This window comes from Pollicipes pollicipes, unplaced genomic scaffold (assembly GCF_011947565.3).
Source record: "Pollicipes pollicipes isolate AB1234 unplaced genomic scaffold, Ppol_2.1 Scaffold_6052;HRSCAF=7182_pilon_pilon_pilon, whole genome shotgun sequence".
Lineage (NCBI taxonomy): Eukaryota > Metazoa > Arthropoda > Thecostraca > Pollicipedomorpha > Pollicipedidae > Pollicipes > Pollicipes pollicipes.
In genome coordinates this window covers 1852877-1861843 of record NW_023596805.1, presented here as the reverse complement: position 1 = coordinate 1861843, position 8967 = coordinate 1852877, and positions in this window count along the sequence as shown.

Sequence of the window (8967 nt, the reverse complement as noted above, 5' to 3'; positions counted from 1 at the left end):
GCGGTCATGTTGGGATGCACATTTGTCTCGGTCCAATCACCTCCGCATGAGCTGACTGGCCTGAGCGAGCTCTCCCACGTGCGGAACTTCACCCAAAAGGCACCATCCCCATCACTTTGTCCGTCCCGGTGGCTCAGTTTGCTAGAGCGCCTGTCTTCCAATCCACCCACCCGTGGCGGGGTGGGTTCGATTCGCCTTAGGCCCTCGCTATTTGCCCTTGACAGATATGGATTGCGGTCGGTGCCAACAGTCGCGCGAAAGGTCACTTGACACCAGAGGGCAGGACGGGACGGGCTGAACATTGCGGCATGTTAGACTTTCACCACTAAATTCTGCCATTGCCTGAAATTGCGCGATCGGGTCGTAGGGGTCAGGGCTCACAGCATTGCTTAGCGTGAGATGTGAAACCAGAAATCCATCCATTCAAACGGTTCGGATCGAATTCAAAGATAAAAAAGAGCGCGCAAAATTGTCAACCTTGAAGCCTATCTGATCTAGTAACTCACCGGCGAGGCAAAAACCAACGTAGCTGTCAGCTGAGCAGCTTGTGGGGCTTCACATCCGGAGCTTAACGCAGTCGGTACTTTCTAAGGAAATCCGAAACCCTTCGTTTCTTTCTTTCTTTTCGTACCTCGGTGGACATAGAGCGGACCACTCCGGCAAGAGGACTTGCTGGTACATGACAGCTCGAGAGACCACGGCGTGCGCACGTTTACATGGAGGCCTCGAGGGCTCCAACTGGGATGGCCACGCGCCGCCGAACATCTAAGCGTCTCTCACATTTTGAAATGCGCGCGACTCACGCAGCAGCTTACCCACTTATATAGACCTCTATAAAAATATATAAATATAATATATATATATATATATATATATATATATATATATATATATAGAAAGAGATTTTGGCCTAATAGATTTAATTAGATCAGACCTAATTTCAATTAGATCAAATAGATTCCAATCTATAACATAACACAGATTTTGCATACGTTAAATGGACGTGATTTTTTCCACAGCGGTATTAAATGTTAATCGATGGCACGGAACATTATTGCGTTGTCCTATCTTTCAGGGGCCTACATTTTCTGTCATTAGATCAACTCTCCCTAGGTCAGCTTCTCTCCCAGCGTGTGTTTCATCAGCAATTTTGCGATACCCTGGTACACGAAGTTTTCCTTTGTCTTTTTGACGTCCTTGCAAACAAAGGCGGGCAAAAGCTCACTTTATTTCATTATCACTCATGAATTCGTTAACAAACTTGAACTGTTTTGCGATTAGTGAACTTGCGCATTTTCCTCCCTTGAAGAAGCCGAGTGAGAAGTCCAATCATGTCACAGAGAGGTGATTACCACGCCAACCGAGCTAAAGCCGGCTTCCTACTTTGTATATAAGGTGGTAGGTTGGAAAACCAAGCCATGCAGTTGCGTCTCACTTTAAAGCCGACAGAATGACCATTCTAATGCCAAATGAATGCTGTCAAAAGACTTTCCGTTCCGTCAGTTTCATAGAACTTTGAATGACGCTTCAGAACTTGGAAAACAGCAAGTAAATCGCCGTTACTGAAAACTCTTGAACCCCTTTACGACCGCTCGACGAACACTAAAAACATTAGCGCTATTACGACTTCCATTGCTTAGGCTACGCCTGTAACACCTGCCCCTGTGGGCCGCGCTCCGGACAGCCAGGACTACCCGTGACCTGGTCTCGGACGGCCACACCCGGAGGCGGCTGTCTGGACACACCGGAGGGCTGACTCATGGCTCGCAGCGCCCCCCGCCCCCTCCCCACTGACGGCGGGGAGGCTGAGTAATGACCGAGCCCGACCGGCGAGTGACAGATCTGATACGAATTTGGCGCACTGAGAGGCGCCGTTTGGCGCCACAGGCGCCGTCAGCGCGCTGCACTCGGGGTCACTGAACTGTGGACAGCACGGACGGCGCAGAGGCGTTACTAGGGAGCTGGTGAGTGGGTCACGAGCATGGGCGATGACAGGTTTTGAAAGATGGAGGGCAGAAAGTGATTAGCACGCTATCATGGTGGTTGACGTTGAGCTTCACATGCATGAAAACTTTTGGGAGCCCTAGGTAAGGACTGCGTCATGTCAGGTCAACAGTATGTGCAGTGCAGAGGCGGCGCCAGGGATTTCCAATTGGGTGGCAGACTTTTCCGAGGGCCTCCTGGATACAATGGCGCCTCCACGCAGGGAGCCTCCTGGAAAGCGTCGTTTTCAGGGGTGTAGAACACGATCCCCCTTATTCCGTTTGTGTCATGTGCATCACTATGCATGCGAAGAAAGGTCAAAAATCCGAACAGTGTCCTGATTGATGCGGTGAGTTTCTGATCCAACAAAGAGCTTTCCTGTCTCAACACAGGACCTCCTGCTCCAAAAAAGCATGATGTATAGAGGAGCCACTTGATCCAGAACAGACTCATTCCGATTGACAGATGAAACATCTGAACCCGGCAAAGGGCCTCGTTACCCCAAATGAGGTCATCATGATTGCGAGAAGCTGTACCCTGTCACATGACAAGGGGTCTCCTGGTCTTGCAAGGGACCTCCTGATATATCGAGTGTCTCTTGATCTGGGGACTCCTAGTTCATAACGGGGGCCTCCCGAGCCAGCAAAGGAGCCTTATAAACACAAAATTGGGCCTCCTGATCTAGGAAACGGGTCTTCTGATGTCAAAGAGAGTCTTCTGAGTCTGATTTTGTAACACTTAGCCCAGTTATGGGGGCCTCCTTGATCCAAATTTTGGTAAGATCTGTGTAGCTTCAAAACCTTTGGTTTGGGAAAAGGGGCCTCCCAAAGCTTCTGAGCGGCAAAGCATAATATCTGTATACCACTGTACCCTCTGCTCCCCACGCCCCCACCCCAATCTCGCTGCTCCGCGGTCCCTAGTGCAGTGGTCAGAGAATGGTGTGAATGAGTACATTTTTCCACCTTGCAAACCCGTTGCAGGAGTTAAGGCACGTGACAGATCGACGCACGCTGACATGGAAGAACGTCAAAAGTACTTCCATTACGAAAGTGTGGCCCGCTGAAAAGGGAGACGAAATCTATTAAACCGTTCCTTATATCCTCTCGTGTGGTCCGCCGAAGGCATGTTAAGTAACTGGGAATTGCAGAACACTTGTCAGCAAGGAAAATGGTTATAGCCTACATTTTCAGTGTCCCTTCTCTTTGTGTAAACAACAACCAGTGGGGTTTTGTCAATCATGCTTTTCGCCTTTCTGAAGCCAAATGATTTCTACTAAGCTGCGACACTACATGTACGTGTATATATATATATATATATATATATATATATATATATATATATATATATATATATATATATGTGTGTGTGTGTGTGTGTGTGTGTGTGTGTGTGTGTGTGTGTGTGTGTGTGTGTGTGTGTGTGTGTGTGTGTGTGTGTGTGTGTGTGTGTGTGTGTGTGTGTGTGTGTGTGTGTGTGTGTGTGTGTGTGTGTGTGTGTGTGTGTGTGTGGGCTGTATTTTTGGCGTCGGGTGAGACGTTCTTGATATTAACGTCTTTTGGTCGCGACTTGCCATCATTGGCCTACATCCGTCCAACAGCCAAAAATCTAGCAGAAGACGGGCGCAGACAAAGACCGCCACTGAGGCTGACACCACGGACATTCGGCGAATTATTGAGGAGGAAAACTGCGGCGAATTAAGCAAATCACCGGTATCGCTCCGACGTGCGGTGGCATGCCCACGGACGTCTAAACACACCTGAGTGTTGTTTTCCTTCCGTGAGTCAGCGCGTGTATTGACTGCCCCTGACGTCGATGAACGTTTGGTACCAGTCACGTGTTGCTGTTTGCGTAGGGAGGTTGCAAGAACCTGGAAGTGTCAGTAAGTGAGTCTTACTCGCTGGCATGGTCGCACTCAAGGGCGAAAGCATGGCAAGGTATTGGAACACCCTTCAGTTGTACTGACTGCATGACATTTTGTTTGTTTTTAGGTCTTTCGATCCGCGTTTGCTCATTGCGAATGATCAAGCAAATCAGTAATCATTTGAGGTGTATTAGCAAAATCTCAAGATTTTATTGTTCTGATTATATCTTACCTGCGATGTTATCTGTGGCAGGCTCATGGCTTTGTCGCAGCCTGGTCCATGTTTATGGCGTCGATTTGAGGACAAGGAACGGAAAATGCACATTTGTATGTTAGCATAACTCTCCAAACCTTTCGAGACAGCGCAAACGCTAGATGTTCTTACATGTTTGCCGTTGTCTTATCAACCAAATGCATTGCGTTTTCTTCTCTGAATAGGCCGATTGTGCCCTGAGAAGTTGGAAGTCGTAATTTTATTTATCAATTTGAAGCTGAAATTTGACGTTGAAGTTGACAATGAAAGCAACTTTCAGTTATCTCAGGATTTACCTTAAAACAACAGCCAGAAGGATCGAAAGATCAAAAGCTCCGTCCAATAGGCGCAAAAATTTTTATCAGCGCTTCCATAAACGATGACGCACAGACCTCTCCCTCACAGACCTCTCCAAGAATCCGTCCCTGTCACTGCTCGAAGCGGGCGAGCCCTGGCCGCCCGATGATGGTTCCAAGACCAAGTCCCTTGACCGCGAGTTGCTGCGGGGTCATGCCAAGGTCAAGGACAAGGCCAAGGACCGCACCACGTGGGGCCGCGTGCGTGCCATCGTCCAGCCGCGCAAATACAGCACCAAGAAGAAGCCGAGCCGCGCCAGCGCGCCGGCCGCCGACGGTGCGACGCTAGAGACACCTGTCGGCGACCCGGAGGACTACGAGAGTTACACGAGCGCCGCCGACGAGGAGGAGGAATCACGCCGGCTGCGTCGCACGGGAAGCTGGCGCAGGCGGTCGCAGGAGCCGGAGGAACAGGAGCGTTGCCACTCCAGGGAAGCCGAGGCGCGCCTAGCACCACCTGACGTCTCGCGTCAGGCCTCCAGGGAGGATGGCCAGGAGGGCGCCACCGTCGCCAGCCAGGTGAGTCGTTCGCTTGCTATGTGTCAGGTACCTTAAAGCCTTTGTATAAATGAGTCATGTATAAAACGACGTCTCGCAAGACTCCAGCGCAAAGAAAGTGATGCATTACGTTTAAAATGGTTCAATAAGCTATGATGAGCTGTAGGCTATAGGCTGAATGAATTGTATTTGGCTGATGAGGTTCTGGGTTTGCGTGAAAAAACATTCTGACTTACGATAATCGGATGGCCTCATTCTCCAGTGTCACCATCACCAGCGGTCAGCCTCGGCGGGGTTCCGCCCCTCCTACGACCACAGTACGAGCCTGTGTCGAGAGAGCCACTGGTCCAAGGTCAAGAAGGCGTTCCTGACCGGTCCGGCCACGCGAAAGGACTCACCCGGCGTGCAGCGCACCAATCAGGAGCAGCTAGGTGAGCCGACCAGCCAATGACAGGGTCGGTGCGTGGAGGTGATCAACTGATAGCGGATGGGAGGTTTTTTAGCGTTTGTTTTTGGTGGGTAGTGGACACCTCCGTTCACAACCAATTATAAGCTTTGAGGAGTAAAAGTCGGCGATGGCCAGGGAAAAATACAAGAGCGTGGATGCTTTTTGCAGCAAATTTGCAGTTTTCCTGAGAAGCTACATCACACATCTGTCTTTTCACGAATGTTCGCTATGTTGCGCGCGTAACTCACGAAACATAACATACTGTATGTTTAGTACCCCTCCTCCCTCCCCTTCTCCATTACCGGGCATGTTGTTCGTTGCCTTTAGCTTTCCATCCTGGACCGATCTTGTCCAGGAAAAGATCAGAAAAAACAAAAACCAAAAACCAACCAAAACAGTTGGAACAAGCCCCGGAATTGGCACACAAAGCTCAGCTGCCTTCGTTCCAGAAACTAATATCGTCAATTCAAAATTCGACTTATCGAACCCTATTTTCTCCCCGCAGCCCAGCCAGATCAAGCAGACCACACGTGCTCCTGTCAGTCAATATCTGATGCTAATTAATGGTGCCTTAGCTGTATGACGTATGGGGGATGAAGTTTCAGTCTAGGTGATCCTTGCCCAGCACCTTTTTATTAGACGCTTTTCTTGTTTATCTTGCATGCGATGTAATTCTTTTACTGTAATCGGTGTGTAATGGATAATGTTTTTGCACATTATTCGACATGACTCTTGTTTTTCCTCTCATCGGGCACATATTTTACTCGCCTACTATTAACATTGCATTGCGGCTATCAAACCACACAACCCCCAAAATCATTCCTGGCTACGCCCCTGGTTGCCGTGTCGGCTCGGTGTCTGGGGAGGGGGCGGGGCGGCGGGCTGCGGTCTGAGGCGGGGTGCATTAACGACCCCCCCCCCATCCCCCCATTCAGTGGCGGGGTGGGGTGTCTCGAGCCGTGTTCGCAGACGTCAGCCAAGCACAACATACGGCCGGCGTGGCCTGCGCCAGGCTCGCCGCGACGCTGCGCCCGGTTTAGCCGAGAGGCCGGCATTGAGACGGCGTGTCTGTTGCACGACTTGACTTGACTTGACTTGATTTGACTTGGCCACAATCCCACGACCTGGTATTGTGCGCGGATTGACTCGGCTGCGCAGGCATACGTGAAACAGGGTTGAGTTTCCTGTTTAATTAGGGAGCTCTAATCCTAATATATAACCATAATCATAATAATGACTTAATTCGAGGGCCCTTCCCCCACCAACTTTGAGAAAAGGCGTCCAAATCTGAAGAACATCCGTTGTTTTTTGCATATCTGGTCTGCGTCTCACCAATTTTTTGCTCAGCATCCCTTATTTATTTTGCAAAGCTACGCCCAAGGCGCAAAACACGTTAGATTTGTGCGACGGAGAGTTATTATGTGCGAGGTATGTGCATATATATGTATATGTGTATGCATATATGCATATATATATATATATATATATATATATATATATATAGGCTAAATGTAAACGAGGGCAGATATCTCCCGTGCTTCAAACATGAAAGGAAATGTCTCACATTGGCATCCGAAATGCATGACGTTAAATTGAAAACTTCGGCGAATCCCAAAGCTGATAGATTTCCTAGGTTTGACTAATGTTCTGTGGACTTGTTTGTCAGCTGTTCGCTCGTTACGCCGTAATATTTGTTCGTGGTTTTGGCTTTAGCATGGGGTTTGATGGAAAGCCGGTATTGCGGTGTGATTGCTCGTTACGTCCGTAATATTTGTTCGTGGCTTTGGCTTTAGCATGGGGTTTGATGGAAAGCCGGTATTGCGGTGCGCCGCCATCGTTATTACGCAGTGGGTTTAGCGAACCGTTGCGCTGCGCAAGCGTTACGTTACGCTACGCAAAACATAAGCGAAAACCTGCTCTGCGCAAATGGCGATTTTAACGCCGCGCAATGGTAGCTGCATGGCTACATTTTTACCATTTGGTAGCAGTCTGCTTTTAGTGATCGTCGGTGTGCTCGTTCCAAACACCCAGCAAATGAAAAGGTCACGTGTGTCCGGCTCCTGTAAACAATGAGTCCCTTTATGATATCGGCATATCGTCCATTACGTCACACATCATATCGTAGCAAAGACCTCATATCATTTTGTGTTCATTTTTCAAGATGTAGTGTCTAAATCTTATGCTTTAGGTGAAATCTCATAACGTTGTCCGATGCACACACTTTACCCCCAAAAAAATTATCGCAAGATGTTCAGCCCTCATCCTTTATGCGAGAAGTTGTTTTCCGCAACCTTTCTTCAGAAGCCGTTATTCCGCAAGAAAAGATCTCTATCTCCACAATCTTCATCTTTTTCGCACCAGGTACAAGCCTTGGACTGGCTGCTGGCGTTTGAAGTGGGGTTTTCTTACGAAAGCTTGTCGATCGTGAGTGTTTATCATGGCCCGAAATTAGAACGTGCACTCACGCAGGGAATTCGTTTCGGATCGGATCGGACCGGATCGGATCGAATGGGATCGGATCGGATCGGATCGGATCGCATGCCTTGTAAGTCTGAATCCGCCACCACGTCTTCAACTGGCCGGGACGTCACACATTCCACCAGCTTGGGGTATTCCAACAGCTGCCCGGGCCTTCAGGCGTGCACTTCAAACGGAATACCACGCAGGACGCTTCAAACAGGAGAAAAATCCCATTTCCATCGATTCTGTGGCGGCTTTCTTCGAAGTGCCCCACCCCAGTCCGACCCAGACACGTCCATCATTGTGCGGGCAGACTTTCCCTCAGACCACATCCGTCTTCCAGGCCGCCGAAGCCCAAACATACACGTGAGCTCGAGATCACCGCCTCCAAGTGGATCAAAAGGCGGCGCTGCGGCGTCGCAGTCGCGGCGCCTTTCATCTTTGGCCTCCGGGCAGGTGGCTCGTGTCTGCGCACTGCCTGGGGGTTCTCGCGCACCGTGTTTGTTTTCGCGGCTTAATGACGTTGTCGGCACAGGGGCGTCGACACGACAGAGATAGTGCACGGAGTGCGGGGATATCACACCGCAGTTGAGTTTAGGCCGGGGTGCGGGGTAACCGGGCTTGGGTGCAAGGACTCGGGGGTTCTCTTGGATTTTGCTGAAGTGCCGATGGCATCATGGATGTCATCTCCGGTGAGCTTCTAAAAATAATTTCCGGAAAGGGTTTTCACGGTCCACTCGGTGCGGGTGCAATGTTGCATGACATACCGCTGCAAGTGATGCCAGGAGGGACCGTGGGAGTGATGAAATAAGTGTCTGTTTCATTGAAAGATTAAAGAAAACGGACGTACCGCAACGCCCGATTATCTGAATGAATCGGATAATAGGTCTGATTCGGCGTTCAACTGCACGAAATGTAGCGCAACCAGTCGAAGATGAAGGAGGGTGGGACAAAGCCTGCCAAGTTCTTTTGTGGTAGTGTAGCGTTATCGTGTAGGATAGCATTATGTTGTAGTTAAATTACGGCGCATAATTCGTTGACATAACAACGAATACGTATATCGTGAATGAGATTCCTTCAGCATCGGTATTTCACGATTTTTTTCGGT